At 36.5% G+C, this 17,733-nt stretch overlaps 1 long non-coding RNA gene across 2 annotated transcripts in view; it reads right to left on the reverse strand.

Moving 5' to 3' along the window:
- Positions 1-5,719: 5,719 nt before the first annotated feature.
- Positions 5,720-17,733, reverse strand: part of LOC130557321 (uncharacterized) — a 92,051-nt gene continuing 80,037 nt past the window's right edge. For both annotated transcript variants that reach the window (XR_008963288.1, XR_008963287.1), the window contains 2 exons: positions 9,787-9,871; positions 5,720-6,351 (listed from right to left, as the gene is read on the reverse strand). This is a non-coding gene — a long non-coding RNA (uncharacterized LOC130557321). The remainder of the gene's footprint in view (positions 6,352-9,786; positions 9,872-17,733) is intronic.

Genomic DNA, 17,733 nt, shown 5'->3' on the forward strand with positions numbered 1-17,733 from the left:
CTGTAGAAACAACATGGCGAATTCTATGCAAGGTGACCCGCGGTGTATGTAGAAAGAAATAACTCATTCTAAAAAAACTAAAACAATCGCTTCATTGTGTAAGGTCTTGATACACCTCTGAAAACATGTATGTTGCATTTCTGTCAATAGATCCTCCAAACTGGACACACATTGGACCTTTAACATTTCATGTAATAGGTCATACCAGCTAACTATTTCATACTTCGTTTAATATGTTTTATGTGTGTTACACTGAGCGTGGATCATGCAAAATCTAGCAGTTTATACTTTTGCATTTTAGAACAAAGCTTTGATTGATGCATTCCATGAGCTAAAGAGTCCAACAACAGGGATTCCTGAAATAAAGCTAGTAGTATATTACTGGTCATGTGACCTGAAAATGGAAGCCCCCTTTAGGTGACCTATAAGTTTTATTTTTCATTTATGTAAAACATCTTATGCTTGTTCGTACGATACCATGCAGACCGATGGTGTGTGACATCACAGTACCGCTAGAGCCATTTGAAAGCATGAGGGTTGTCTACTGTCGAATCACTCTTGTGGTACTGTGATGGCGGTGCCGCTTGAAGTCGAACAAGCCTTTTTAAGAAAAGCTCACTGACTTTACTTTTACAGAAGTAAACTAGACTTTCAGAAGTATGCTCATTGGTATTTTTTTTTTTAAGTAATACGTTTTACAGCGTTTACCCGACAAGCAAATTCTACATAATGTACAGGAACGTTAAATGATGTGGTAGTCTGAATGTTTTTTTATTATTGTGTTTAAATATTTATTTTATACAAAATTCAGTGAGAAATTGAGACAGTAACATTTTCAACATTTTTCTTTCTTTGAAAACTTTATTGAAATTCATAAAAAATGCATTGTTTTGTAGGTCATAAAGTTAAAACCTAACCTAATATGTGACCTTGGACCACAAAACCAGTCAAAAGGGTCAATTGATGTATAGTTTGTTAGTATAGGACAATATTTGACCGAGATGCAACTATTTGAAAATCTGAGGGTGCCAAAAATCTAAATATTGAGAAAATCGCTTTTAAAGTTGTGCATTAGAGTCACCGTAGCAGGCCGTTGCTAAGAAGAAACAGGTTTGTTTTAACACTCTCTATTGGTGTATCGCTGTAATGACGTTGTGGAGAGTAGATGAACCCGAAAGCTGAAATTTGAAGCTGTACATAGATACCAAACTTGAGTGGGTCATTCCCAAAGAGCAGGCAGCAGTGAGGGATGTTTGTAGGCGTGTTTCTGCTCATTTTTGTTAGCGATTTTGCTGCGTCCACTCACAAAAATAAAGTTTTGATATATTTACGGTAGGAAATGTACAAAATATCTTCATGGTCTTAATATCATAATGATTTTTGGCATAAAAGAAAATCAGATCGTTTTAACCCATACAATGTATTGTTGGCCATTACCCGTGTGACTTATGACTGGTTTTGAGGTCAAGGGTCACGCATGGAAAAACTTGTAAGACTTTTTCTATTTTATTTTTATTTCAAAAGGCTTTAAAATAGTTTATTTCAAACCAATATGGTTACAGCATCTACACAAAAAATTGAGAAATAACTGAAACTAACTCAAATACCACAAAGAGAATATTTCACAGTGCTCGGTACATACATTTTAAAATAAAAAGACTTGTTTTCATCTCTGATGTTGATCCAGACCCTGTTTGCATATTTCTGTTGTCGCTCCTCAGATCATTTTAAACCTGTTGAAAGACAAAGAGAAACAATGGATTATTCATCTTTAATCAAAAACATTAAGCCCTCCTCTCAACAACAACAACAACAACAACAACAACTGGTAAGCAACAAAAAGGGGGTAAGACTATACTGACTGTCCAATGGCCACACATTTTCAGCCCTCTCCTCCACAACAGACTTTAAACTGGGATTCAAATCTATAGATATATTTAACTAGATGACTCGTTCAAGGGCTCCAGGCACACGATAGACGTGTCCGCCATCTTGATACGGTCCTGTGACGTCACTCGCAGTTTGCTAGAATTCCCCAACGCTGAGTAGCCGTAGCTGTGAAAACCACGGGGATTTAAATTCCCGAAAAATGGGATAACCTTTCGTTGTTGTCACGTGTTAGTGTAGCAGATATAACGAGTTTACACAATTCATATGCTTTCATAATCATACACAGTCAGCTTACTCTCGAGTGTTAACGTACCGGCTCGTGCTGTTCCAATATGGCAGACGACCTACGTAACGCAGCATCTAGTTATTTATTTCTACGTTCAAATCTGCATCCATTTTCTTAGCAACGCCCAACTTACAATAAACCAATCAAAACGGGAAGGGCACAATAAAGCCCCGCCCTCCATTCTCATTTGAGTTGCACTCGAATATACGTCCCAATACGGAAAAGAAGTCAATCGGAACTTTCATGGTGACTTTTAGGCTTTTACAACCCTAACCTTCCTCTCCGTGAGGTGTGTCTGTATTACCGTGTCGTTCCCCTCACATCTATCGATACTCTGTCCGGACGCGACCGCCATATTGATTCTACAGAGGCAATTTAGAGTGAAATGGCTGTGAAACAGGATTTATTGCGCAGGCACTTCATTGTCAGATGATGGGTGTAAAATGTGATCGTAACGAGGGGAATGAGGCGGGCCGCGCCGGTCCTCGCCGTAAATAACCCATGGCCCGTGTGGCGGGCGGCGCATTAGCGGCTCTCCAGCACCTCTATGGCGAGGATGGATGTGTATTTAAAGAGGCCCGAGAAGAGGAGAATCTATCTAACGTCACCTATTTCAGTTCTATCACAATCTACTGTAGAAAGATATACTTTAGTTATCCCCGAGGGGTGATAGATTTCGAGTTCAGTGCTATATTTCTTCAATAAAGCCACGTGATGCAGTGCATCGCTGAGATTTGACCACGGTTAAGGGCTTTCTTTAGTTCGACCGGAATGAACCAGGAACGTTGACACAATCCGTATGTTGAAAGTTCCTCAAAACTCGCACGTCTCGTTGAGCTTTTGCCCTTCCTTTGATGTGTTCTGATGTCTTTGTGACAGATGGACCGTGTGACTTATGGACGTCACATTACCTCGAACATGTCACTCGAACCGTCAGCCGTAATGGCTGTGAGCTCCGCGCCGGAGGTGAGAGAACAGATTCGATGATGATGATGATGATGATGGTGGCGGTGATGAGATCTCTCTGGTAATATCATAAAGCAGTGTTTAAATATTTTAATTTCATTTGTCAAACCGCCGCCTTCCCGCACTCCATTACTCGGCTAACCATCCCTCATCAGCTGAATTAGTGCATTATTCATCGGCACTAATTATTTTCACATAACGTCTGCCCCGATATATTTAACCCTCACATTATATCTCCCAGTAATGGCCTTGTAAAATTGAAGTGGAGTTGGAAAGCTCATTTAAAGAACATCAAAGAGCGGAGAATGAGTGAGACGGGAGGCTGCCGAGTTAAACACTTCGGGTCGAGGGTCCCCGCTGATTCGGGACATTTGTTCCTGTCTGATTTACATGGTGGAGGAGAGAATAGTGAATGAGCGTTTGCCCGGGATCTGGGATCATCCACCGACCTGCTCATCTTCAACCATATCTGGGTCTAGTCTAATAGGGTTTTGAGCATACTTTATTGTAGTCATTAGCAGACAGGGCTAATAAATAAATAGTGCTCAATTCCTATTTGGTAAATAAATAAACACCTTGTACAGCAGGCCCCATCAGGCAGTGAAGTTAGTCTCAGAAAGTGAGACTTTTGTCTAATGGCATAATATCTGGTCCTATAGCTTGTTCAAGTGTCTTTTAAGAATACTAGCAGTAAAGGCTTACTTGTAGGTGAACTACTTAAAAAGAGGCTTATTTGATATTTTTAAGTATACTTCAAGGGTAACAAAAGTTTGCATCTACGTTTGTCATTTGTACTGGAACTACGGGTTAACTTGGAAGTATACAAGTAGTTTAATTCAATACTCGCAGCACATTTTTTAGTTGATGTACTTTTGAAGTACATTTTGAAGTATACGCTTAGTAGTTTAATAGTTTTATAACGCAAGTATACTATAACATCATACTATATTTATATCGTCTATATAATACATAGAATGGTATAAATATAGTATGACGTTATTGTAAGCAATTTCCTATATCACAAGTACGTGTTTAATTTACTGTAAGCTTTTCCAGTCCAAAGCTGACTTGTTTACTATATAAACGTGTTTATAATGTAAAACTATGCAAAGCGTATTTAATAGGCTACGCAATCAAACGAGTAAACACAAACAGAAGCCAAGTATACTCAGAATACTTTATTATACTTTTTTTTTATATTTATTTTTGGCAATTTTGCTTTATTTGTACAGCTAAGTGAGAGAGAGGACAGGAAGCGAAGTGGGAGAGAGAAAGGGGACGGTTCGGGAAAGGACCACGAGACGGGAATCGAACCCGGGGTGCCCGATGCGCAACCACGCCACGTGTCGGAGCACTGCCCACGAGGCTATCGGCTCTGACTTTATTATACTTCTAAGTATATTAGCAATTTTTTTCTGTCAGTTTCTGTCTTTTTTTTTGTCAAGTCAAGCATACTTAAGTGTAAATTTCTGAGATGTGGATGAAAAGTAAACTAAAAATATAGTATTATAATAGCACACTTGAAAAACATTTTTTTTTTGTGAGTAGAAAGAATCCTCCACCATTAGACATTAAAGGGACAGTTCACCCCCCCCAAAAAAAATCCTGTCATCATTTACTCACCTTCGAGTTGTTCCAAAACTGTATACATTTCTTTGTTCTGATGAACACAGAGAAATATATTTGGATGAATGCTTGTAACCAAACAGTTCTTGGACCCTACTGACTACCATAGTAGGAAAACTTACTTTATTTTGTTTTGTTCTGTTGAACACAAAAGAAGATATTTTGAAGAATGTAGGACAGCAAACTGGGGCACTTTTGACTACCATTGTCATTTTTCCTACCTATGGTAGTCAATGGGGTCCAAGAACTGTTTGGTTACAAGCATTCGTCCAAATATCTTTCTCTGTGTTCGACCGAACAAAGAAATGTATACAGGTTTGGAACAACTAGAGAGTGAGAAATTCATGACAGAATTTTCCTTGGTGAACTATCCCTTTAAGTGAGCATTTATGATGTATGATTATTTTTCCTCTGTTGTTTACTCTCAAGTTGTAGTTTTTTTATTTACCAGGTGAACACAAACATCTCTGACTGGGTCAATCCGGGTTAGCGCATGCACACACATACACATACACATACACAGGTTTATCTGCTCTTTATTCATTCATAACATTACACAACATGTACAATTTAGACCAGCTTTTTGTTTTTACTCCAGTTGGTTTATTTGTGGTTCTCCGTGAGCTTTGACGGTGACATTTAAATCTCATTTATTCACTCAAACACACAATACACTCAGAGGAATACAGTTAACAGATAAAACATTACTTTATTACTCCTGCAAAATGATATTGACATTTAAGTACAATGGATTAAAAATTAAACAGTCTTTGGACCGGACATGTTACATTTTCATCATAAAAATTCAAGCTTTCAACTTACCATGTCATAAAATATCATATTTATCTAAAAACATTTCAAATGCTCTTATGACTTTATGACAGAAACACTTTACTTGTTTATTAAAACACTTTATTTACATTTCTGTAAAAAGATATGTAATTGTAATTGTAATGCATGTACCTGACAACTTATGTAGAAGAAAACACATCTGCATAAAATACATTTGAATGCCATACATTTAATAACTTTCAAGTTTAACATCATTACACGAATCAATCCAGTCAGAGTGCTGCGAGACAGACATTACGGCAGCAGGTAAAGTGAGATGTATAACAGTTTACATGAACCTTTATCAGGTTGGACTGTGATGACAAAACTCATTAGAACAACTTCTTTTCCAGTTACTGTTACTCACATCCCTCCATGCCTCTGTGAAGATATGTAATGAAAATTAGCTGCATTTTCAAAATGATCTCTAATTTGAGAAGGACATACAGATGATGAAATATTCAGGTTTAATTTTCCGCCGTCAGGCATCTGAAAGAGTCATAATTACAGCAGGATTCACATTGTAATTCACTGTGAGAACACAAGTCATGCTGGAGGTCTCTCTGACACTCAATTATTCAGGCCAGGGCTGGACTGGGAAGAAAAATCGGCCCTGGCATTTTTAGGCCCGCATCGGCCCTCCACCGAATCTGTTACGGCCCCATACGTTAGCGGCCAACGCGTCCGTTCCGGTCCCATACGTTAATGGCCCACTGGGAAAATGCCTGGTACGCCAGATGGCCAGTCCACCCCTGATTCAGGGTGAGAAAAAAATTGTTGTGCTTTTTTAAAGGGAATTTTTAAGCTTTAAATTTTAGATGACAAAGTTGCTCAAAAATGATACATGTCATTACATTACAAAGTGGCTGTAAACAATGATGTTAAAGAACTTGTGAAATGTGAAATTTAGAGGATGGCCATAGTTTTGGTCAGTTATTTAATATGGCAGTCAAGTCATGCTCTCAAGACCATCATCAGATTTTAAAAGCTCAACATCTGTCTGTTACACGGGTGTAAAACACACAGAGATTCTTTTAATGACACACATGTGAAATGTGACCAGTGAGGTAATATAACATGACAGCGTAAAGGGCAACCCATCACGAATGAATCTGTGGCTTTATAGCCTCGCGTTAAAATGGAACAATAGAAAATTGAGTTTTCACGAACTCCAAAATGTTTGCTTAGCGCGTAACACCTCATAAAAAAGAAAAAGAATTATTTTCTCAGTGGAAGATGCTTTTACAACAGACTGATTTGAGTAGTTTTAACAAGCTTAACTGAAGCTGAAGACTCATACCAGTGAAATATTTTAGACTCACATACTAATGCTTTACTTTATATAATAATATAATATAGTAAATAAGAATAATAATTTAATATTAATATAATAAATATAATAATAATATTCCAAATAAAGTCACATTGAAGTCTTTTGTACCATGTGTTATTATGTTATTATAAAATATGTTATAATTTCACTCTTTGACTAGATAACAGGTCTGTCAACATTTAAGTAGCATGAATTTGAAAATCGAAATCTTATTATTACCTTTTAGTAGGATTTGCTTTAGCGCCAGCGATGTTAGGTTTAGGGGCGGGGTTAGAGGAGGGGCTTCAGTAGTGCTTTTTTCTAATAATCGACAAATTCGTACGAATTAGCCACCTTGTAAAATAGTTACAAATTGCTTTGAGATCAGGTTGGGTTTGTACATTCTGGGTATTCTCTCAGATAACATCATGTGGTGCATGCTGGGATGCCTTTATACAGTATTGGAGTTCCCATGTAAAAATGGCTCATCCTTTTTTATTTTGTAAAGCACAATTCATATTGTATAAATTTCAAGCATTTACGCTTTAACATCAAAAGGTTCGTAGGAACATGAGAGATTCTGTCAAGTGTATCCAAACCTTTAACTGCTAATGTAGAATACTTTTTTTATCATACACTCTTAAAAAAAAGGTGCTTCAAAAGGTTCTTCGATGCCATAGAAGAACTTGCTGGTTCCATTAAGAACCTTTAACATCTGAAGAGCCTTTCTGTTTTACAAAAGGCTCTTTGTGGCGAAAAAGGTTCTTCAGATTATAAAAAAGTAAGAAAGCGATGGTTCTTTAAGCAAAACCTTTGACTGAATGATTTTTTGTGGAAGCAAAAATGGTTCTTCTATGGCATCGCTGTAGCACCTTTATTTTGAATATGTGAATGAAAATCATTGTAAATGGACGATCAGATTGTAAGTCTCAGATGTGATTACTGTGTTTGATTTAGTTGGATTATGTTTAACGTTCGGTTTAATGTAAATCCACAACAACACCCAAACTGATGTGTTATTTGTTTATAAACGTACACCTGACAGCCCGATGCACAATGAAACAGATTTTTAAATCATCTTGAATTATGAAGCTGGTTTAATTGGCAGGCACAGTCTCGTGTCTGTAATATTTCACATCCGCTCTTCATATCTGACAGTCGTTCGGACTCATTTTATGCAGGAGCGACGACGTTTCCCTCCTCGTAATAAAACCCTCATATGCTTCATTCTCCCACTATCACTGCATGATAAATCAAACTGGAGATATTTCAGAAGAATTTAGCCCAAGGAAAGGTAATTTAAATAATATCTCGCGCAGAGCTGCTTCCGAATAAAAATTATGTCCCAGGCAATATTTCATCCAATATGAAGGCGAGAAAATGATTTTCTTCCTAAATAACTAAACCGCAGTCATTCAAATAAGCAACCTTTCTATAAGCAAGGTTAATTACATCTGGAGATGAGAGCGACATCACCACAGATGTTGCTGTTTTCTGCAGAAGCTTTAAAAACATGATGCGTTTCATTAGTCACGTCGCGACGGAGCGGATCATCCCTTGATAGGAAGCAATCATGGAACATTACGCTAAACATCCGGCTAATACTGAATCACTCATCACATCTGCCATTATTTCAGGAATCTTCTGTCTTTTTGGACTGATCTGTTCTCAGTAAAGGTTATGTAAGTCACTGGACTGCAGTCATTTACAAGTCAACTTGAGACTCCAGATGAAACTGTAATCAAGTATCATGAGACTATTATTACAATTGAATTATTCATTTTGAAGAAGCCTATTGGTGAACTTTGATTATTAGAAAAAAGCCAAATGTGCTTGTCACTGTAAAGTGTTCGAATTTAGCTATAGATAGAGTTGATGGGCCTTTTTAAAAAAATATCATTTAAGAGTTACTTCATGTATTGTTTAATATCTTACACATTGACTACTTCGGATGACGTATACAAAGGTGGTTCAATGCTGATCCAGAAAAACCTTGTTTCAGTTCTTTAACGCTAAACAAACATTTGAACAAAATATGAATATTTATAACAAAATGTTGAAACGAATATCGGTAAGATTAAATTATATTTAAGATAAAAAAATTTTAATAAAAACTGAAACCGGAAGTGCTTCTGAACCAGTGTAAACATCTTGCGAAGGTCTTTCAAAATAAATGTATTTAAGAGCATGCATTTAAATAAATAAACTGTAGCCCTACAGATTTTCCTTAGATGTAACTTTTTAAAGTGATAGTTCACCCAAAAATGAAAATTCTGTCATCATTTACTCACCCTCTTTTCATTTCAAACTTTTATGACTTTCTTTCTTCCGCAGAACACAAAAGAAGATACTTTGAAGAAAGTTGGTAACCGAACAGCACTGGCTCCCATTCACTTCTATTGTGTGGACACAAAATCAATGCAAGTGAATGGGTGTCGGTTACATTCTTCAAAATATCTTCTTTGGAGTTCTGCAGAAGAAAGAAAGTCATACAGGTTTGAAATGGCAAGAGGATGAGTAAATGATGACAGATTTTTGAAACTATTTTTATTTATTTTATATAATAAAAGGCTTACACATAAAGGACATATGGCAAAAGTTACATTTGAAAATACTGTAAACATTTCAAAATGAAAGAAAGTAAAAAGGAGTAATGACACCCTAAAACGCTTGGGTTTGTCCATATTTCACTTTTCAACATTTTCCCCATATTTTAACTTTTAGATGAACCCTTTAAAATGACTCGAGTCAAAGCTTTCGGTCAATAGGTCTAACCAATAAGAAAAGTGCTGTTAAATTCATTATAACCAGCATGTACGTAGATTCTTTATAAAAAGGATAAGAACATTAGGTTATGTTACAGAATTGATCTTACCCATCAGTTTTCATCTCAGTTGATAAAATGAACCTTAGTCACTCATTCACTGAAAGAAGGGGTCCGACTCCCTCTGAGTAGACTCCTGAAAACAGGACAGGTGTAGGAGAGAGAGTGAGAGAGAGAGAGAGAGAGAGAGAGAGAGAGAGAGAGAGAGAGTGTGGGGGTTCATTAGTGTTTGGTGTGTTTTTTAATTGGCTCTGGCTGTATGTTGGACTGTATAATGTGATCTGATGGTCTCATGTGCCCTGGAGATGGTCTGAGGGGGCAGGAAGCTGTCAGTGGATGATATGAGGACACGAGCTTTGATGGAGACCTCACAGAGACCTGCTGTTCACACGCCGAATACAGAGCAACTTCATCTCTTATTTCTGAAACATTAATATTGTTAATACTATTTGTTAGTTTGTTAAAGAATCAACAGCATTCAAGGCTTAATTGAACCAGTGTGTAAATGAATAGAAATTGAATTGGTCTGTCATTGAAAAATAAAATGAAAATAAATAAAGCTAAACCCTAAGAAAGTTCGAAATTGAATATAAACGAAAGATTATAACAATCAAAGGTTACATATTAGCAGCTCAACCGATAGAATCAAACAGATGTCATATCGCAATAGCTTTGCATATCTTTACGTTTTTGTATTGTGACATGTGGTACACCAATAAACCATTACACCTTTATTGCCTTCTATTTGTTTTTAATTACAGTGTAAAAAACATGCAGTGTTATCATATATTACATTATTATTTTAATCAGTCATTCAATTTGCATACTATCTGACTCATGACAAGACCTCCAATAGACAGTTTCGCGCGCCTGGACTGCAGTTAACTTCCGATCTGTGTTTGTTTATCGTCTGGCCAGTGTCTAATAATATAACTATTTATATTTAATTTACTTTATGTTAATATTCACTTATATTATAATTATATTTTGTATTAAATATACTTTTTTTGAAGAATTTTTTGTTGTATGTTCATTTTATTAAATAAACAATTTGTTGAATGGGTCCTGTAGTTTTGTCGCATTTAAAGAAACCGTACGCGACATTGACATCTAGCGGTTGAGCTTGGTATCGCAGTCTAAGTTCAAAATATTGGAGAGACAAGTTTAGCCAAGTAAAAGTTCTTCTCGGTTTCTTTTGCTTGTTATCACAAATAATCTACAGGCACTCTATTATTTGCGAATGTGAACCGGACGTTAAGGGCAGTCCACGAACGCGTGCATGCGCAGTAACTTTTGTTTATGTTGTTGCTTTGAAACTGTCTATTTCTGTATTTTTGCAATATGCATATTCTGCACAGTATGTGACCCAATGCATTCGCCAAAGGGTGCATTGTACAATAGAGCAAACCGAACAATGCATCCCACAATGCAATGCGCTCAACTTTCTTCCATTTTCAATACGTCCTGTATACTACAGTACGCTAGACATTGTTTGCCAATGTAAGTTAAAAGTCATCTGCATGCAGGAAATGATGTTGTATGTAGTGTGCAGTATGCGGTATAATGCAAGTCTGCCATGCTTAGTCTGTTTTCTTCTTTTAATGGTGTCCTCTCTCCTGCTTTGTCTCTCCACCGAGGGCGAGCGCATGTTTTCGTGGGCATATGCAGACAGGTCCTAAAAGAGATGTACTATTATGAGCGGAGAAGTGCTCCGGCCACCACACCACACCCAGCCCGAGCCCTGCAGGACTCATAAAAGAGACGCTCTGTGCTATTAAAGGGATAGTTCACCCAAAAAAAAGAACATTTTGACATTATTATTTACCCTCGTGTCTTTCCAAACCCACAGAATCTCACGTGTTCCTCTGTTGAACATGAAAGGAGACGTTGGGCAGAATGTTAGAGATCTGATGACTCCAGTCCCCATTCACTTCCATTGTATGGGAAACAGCAGCATTAACATTTTGTTAAATTTCGTGTGTTTCACGGATTCATATGGGCAAGACAATTATGACAATTTATTTTTGGGTTAACTATAACTTTAAAAATAATCTTGGCCTACAAGCTTTTTGCCACCTAATTTGTGTGAGACGATTCACAAAACCTTTAAGTATTAGGTTTGTCAGATTCCTACCCAGAAAGCCTTTTGTGGACATAATGAGCATCTGAAAGGCTTGTGAGATTTATACCTAAGAAAAGCACACCACACCACGCTGGTGATATTGTCTAACAAACGCACACTCATAATAATCTCTCAGTGTGAGAGGATTTTAGGTCTGGAGCAGGTGAGATGAAAGAGAGGTCTGTTGTACGTGTGTTATCAGCGCAGAGGAAAGATGGGAAAGATTTGTCTCTGTTAAAGGGACACACGGCTCCTTTATTAAAGCCATTTATCACCCTTTGAATATTCTCCTTTAATGGGCTCTCGGCCCTAATTACACAACTTTGTCAACAGAGGAACACAAGCGGACGGAGCAGAGCATCTCCCAGCTGCAAAACCTCCTGTCCTCCATTCACACACCTCTTTCATTCCCACAGGCTCTCTCTCTCTCTCTGGTTTCAAACAAGCGGCATTTTTTCACGTTGTTATGATTAATTCAGATCTTTATGTGTATGTGTATGTGTGTATGATAGGGTGTAATTTGGTTCAATTTAATTTCAGATCTTTTATTCTCTGTTTAGATTTTGTAATGTTGAAAAGCATCTCATCTCAAATAGTGATGTATACTAACGATATTCACAATATATAAACAATCTTATTTAATATAAGATTTTGCTGGCATTTGAAACCCCAAAAATGAAAATTCACTCATAATTTACTCACGCCCGTGCCACTGCAGATGTTTATGACTTCCTTTCTTTAGATGAACACAATGTTTTTTTATCTACATATGAAGAGTTAATTTGCAATTGTATTATGCATTAAGTCATAATTAATTCATTAAGTAATAATAACTAATAATACAGCAAACTAACACAATAAAACACGGTAACAATTGATTTTTAAAAAAATATTAATATATATCAATTTGGATTCATGACATTTGGATACATTTGATAGATTTATGATTTTTGGAGCTTCAACGTTTTGGGACCTAAATATGTATGAAAATGACAGGTATTTGTATTCAATTTTATATAAAAAACTTGAAGAAAAGAAAATGATATACAGTACGCATGAGAACTTTTATTTTTGGGTAAACTATGCGTTTAATACAAAATCCTTGTTTTATTGATTTATCAGTGCAGATAATCCATAATAAAAAAACGGCCCTAAAACGACTTTCCATTTTGGATGACATCACAAACCCCTCTCACTTTTCATGGGACCCCCACACATTATTTAATTTTTTCTTTATATCTAATCAGTTGTGAAAAGTCTGAGGTGGATTAGTGTTTGATTTACAGCTCATCTGTTATTGTGGGTCAAGTAATGTTCATGTGTGTGGCTTACGGCTGTCAGGGGGCTTTGAGGGTCTCTCGCTCACGGGTGTCCTGTGACAGCTCTTATTGTGTTTGCTGTGTAATTAACCACTTAACAAGCTGACCTGAATGAAGCCTGCGCTGTAAAGAGTTTCCAAAGAGCTGAATAAGACCCACCAAAGCCTTTTGTTAGGCAATTACACAACACAAGACCAGACAAATACAGTCACATTCACACAGAGATGTTCTTTTTTTATTGCATGCATATTTTTTATATTGAAAATCACGCATATGATTTTTTAAACATTATTAATGTGTTTTTCTAGACAGCATAAAGATTAACTGTGATATTTACTTAAAATGGTTGTTTACCAAAAAACTAAAACGAGTTAGTCATTCCAAACCTGCATCACTTTCTTTCGTCTGCAGAACAGAAAAGAAGATATTTTAAAGAATGTTGGTAACCAAAACAACACCAACCCTCATTGACTTCCATTATGTGGACAAAACCACTGAGACATTTCTCAAAATATCTTCTTTTGTGTTCCACACAAGGCTTGAATGACATGAGGGTGAATAAATGAATTCTGATTCCTTCGAGTGTTATGCTTTTCTCTAGTTTCTCCTGAGGAAAAAAGGTCACTGGTATTTTCACACCTCTTGAGTTTCATTAGAAATTCCAAGAATGTCTTAAACAATGATCCGATTTGCCATAGTTGTCAATGTGAACTCAACAACTGACTAATCGCTTTCAATTTTTGAAAACATGTTGACAAAGATAACAGCAATAAATTCTACAATGGGTCACTGTTGAGAAACACAAAGCCTTATAAATAATGTCCACATCAAACACAATCCTGTCTAAACCTCACGAGTCACACGCACGCACGCGCACACACACACACACTGATTGTTACTGTTACTAGCAGTCATCACGTGTTATAAATGTGGATCCTTAAACTGTGTTTGAACAGTCGATCTGAGAGCCCTAAAAATCAGCTCCTGTGATGTCTGCAGCACTGGCGTTTACTTTATTTACCCACCACGCACGCACGCACGCACGCACACACGCACACACGCGCACACACACATGTTGGGTTTCCATGTTTTATAGGGACATTCCATAGACGCAATGTTTTTTATACTGTACAAACTGTATATCATATTCCCTACCCCTAACCCACCCCCTAACCCTAACAATCACACACAACTGTCTGCTCTTTTACATTTTCACAAAAGTTAATTCTGTATGATTTATAAGCTTGTTTCCTCATGTGGACAAAAAATGTCCCCACAAGGACAAGGATTTTGGATATTGCCATCTTTGTGGGGACATTTGTCCCCATACCGCACACACACACACACACACACACACACACACACACACACACACACACACACACGCACGCACGCACGCACGCACACACGCACGCGCGCAAGCACGCACACACACACGTGATATGAGACCATTTAGCACTGAGTAACAGCAAGTCATTTCTTTCACTTGAGACTTTAGTGTAACTTAAGTGTCTGGAAAGATTCCCTGGCGCGTGATGTACAAGTTCTACTTGTGTGTTTGTGTGTGTGTGTTAGCGCTATGTTCTGAGTACAGTTATTAACTCCTATTTAGAGACAAAACACAACACTGCTCCACTCCACTCCGCTTCAGCTCAATGCTGATTGGATAACGTGACCACAGAGAATGAATCAAATAGATTGATTAGAAATACACTTTATGCCTCCCTGAGCAATATTGAGATGTGAAGAATCAAAGATCTTGTTAACCCGGTGGTTAAACTGTGTTGGGGCCACACAGAGAAACTACGATTTTGAAACAAACGTGTCAATAATGACCATTCGTCTCTTAAGCTGCTAATGAACCGGATTCATCTCATCCTGTGTGTGCGTGTGTGTTTCTTTCCATTGAGGACACATACATACAGTAAATGCGTGTTAATGAAACGAATAGAAATCATATTAAATCATCATTTGTCTTAATGTAACTGCAATAGCAGGTGATGTCCAACAGAGGCCAGCCTCTCTGTTTCACTGCAGATGAGTGTTACACATAGCACTACATTTAAATCAATGTCATTTATTCTTTTGTTTATTTGCACACAGTATGTTGTTAACATCGGCAGTATTGCACACAGTTACATATATTTACATTACAGCATGTTCAAGTAAAAACAACAGAATACGATTAAAATAAGTACAAAATAAAAGAATCACAGATACTGAACATATAATCCCAAAGTGGAGACAATCAGCCAAAATGTGACATGTATTTATATAGGAAATATGTAATAAACCATCAATTAATTGTATTATTGTAAATTATATCATTTAGATTTATATGGTCATATAATCAAACATTTATATGTATTGTATATTATATTTTTATATCTATATATTGTTTTTTGTTTGTTTAATTCAGTAAACTAATTTGTCAGGGTATGCATATCTGAACATATAGGGCAAATATGTTAGACATTTAAGTCATATAAAATCTTAAAATACAAAGTAAAAATGAGTATAATATTATGTGGTAGATTACATCTCAAAATAAGAAGTGTCTCACAGTGTGTTTTATATCTGCATTATATCTAGTTTATATTTTCATTTTGCATGACCATATGCGAATATGATTTAAGAGCTATAAACAATTATCCATAAATTCAAGCCTGTGTTGCTGAACTGAACTCACTGATTTTTACCTAATAGCTCTTAGATGTCATTTTCAGTATTGGCAGTAGATGGCAGGATCCATACATTGATTGAATGTGGTCATCTCATGTTAGAGCAGGTGTCATTCTGACCAGCACACACACACAGATCCTCCTAAACCTTCATGTGAAAGATTCTCTCATTTCTTTGGGTTTCTCACATCACAATGTGCTTCTATTAAAGTCTGAACTGAGCATCCGAAAAATAGAATTAATCATTCCTATTACGCATCAGCATTTGAGCCCTGCAACCTTTACAAATCGAAATAATGTGTTGTTATTGAAGTTAGGAAACGGGTTACCCTACTTGAATTTTATTATCAAATTACTCAATAAATGGGATGCACAATATGACAGAAATAAAGAGCTGAAGGTAAAGCTACAGTAATGCATTGCTTAGAGGGAGCTTATATAAAAGTGTTAACATCATCATTTTGATACATTTCAACAATAGTTTTGATCATTTTAACTGATTTCTGTCATTTATTTAAACAGGACGGAATGTTTGAAGGCGACACGCACAGCTAATGGCAGAAAACATCACAGAATGTTTCAAATCCACTGTTAATATTTAATGACGTTTGTGCTGTTGCTTTCCAACAACACTGATGTCACTTCCAGGAAGATGACGTCATTGAGGAACTAAAGAATTACAGAAGCGAACTGTGATACTGAGGACATAGATTGGATACAGATAAAAACAGATTTTTTGGTAACATTTTGAGAAAAAAATTACAACACCAGACATTTTTTATTAAATAAAATTATAAAAGTATAAAGAGGCCAAAAAAAGGAATATATCTTTTTCATATTTAGCACATCTGCTTATTATTTACAACTTACCATGTTTAGTTAATTGACTTATTGTGATAAATAAAACTGATCATTTTCCATTTTTAAGACCGTAAGTTCAATGTTTTGTCTAATGTATCAAGATATATGAGGCAATAAAAAACTAATGACTCATTAGAGAATTACAAACTAAATAAACTTTTAATTTTAAATACACAATAACGACCAGCCGGCAGTCACGTATTTCTTAGTTATGGTTGCTTTCTCATTATGATAACATTATTTATTTCTTAAATTGTTATTAATGAATGAAAATATTTATTTAAGATTATTGTGTATAATAGGCTACTGCTCTCGCAGTTGTTGATTAAAGCGATAAGTCACTTGAGGTCACGCGTTACAGAGATTTGATCAGTTCCAGTGGTTCTATTTAAGTGGCCCTTTCATTTCTCAATTTTCTTCTGTCCTGTACAACGGAGGAATTGTGAATTGAGTTTGATTTAAAAGTTTTAACAGCCACAGTATCTGATTCTTTATCTCTATACTGACTGATCATCATTAGCTTTATTACAAAACACGAAAAGCACAGAATCTGTTTGGTGTGTATGTACATTTTCTTATGAGAATCTACTGTATATGTATCCCACAGCCTTTGAGCTCAGAAATGCAAAGCACCATTTGTTCAACAATACCACCATGAGCCATAATGAGATATGGATGAAGGCACAGAAGCATTGGCATCATATTTGTCCAATGGGTCTACCCAGAATCCCAGACAACAGCTTTACAACACTAGAGCTTCTGTTATACGCGCATTAAAACTAAAGAGGCTGGTTCTGAGGTAAAACTTACGAGACATGAGTTTTGTCTGAAACACAGGTGCCATTGAGTTTTGCAAGGGATTCTGGGTAACTCAGCTGGCTTTTAGGAAACATACGATGAGTGACATCAGGGTTTTGTTGTTAAAAATGGCAGGGAAACCATTATTGAGTTTATATATGGTTTCAGCGGCAAGAACATACATGTTATGTGGCCCAAACTTAACTTCCGGTAGACC

This window comes from Triplophysa rosa, linkage group LG7 (assembly GCF_024868665.1).
Source record: "Triplophysa rosa linkage group LG7, Trosa_1v2, whole genome shotgun sequence".
Lineage (NCBI taxonomy): Eukaryota > Metazoa > Chordata > Actinopteri > Cypriniformes > Nemacheilidae > Triplophysa > Triplophysa rosa.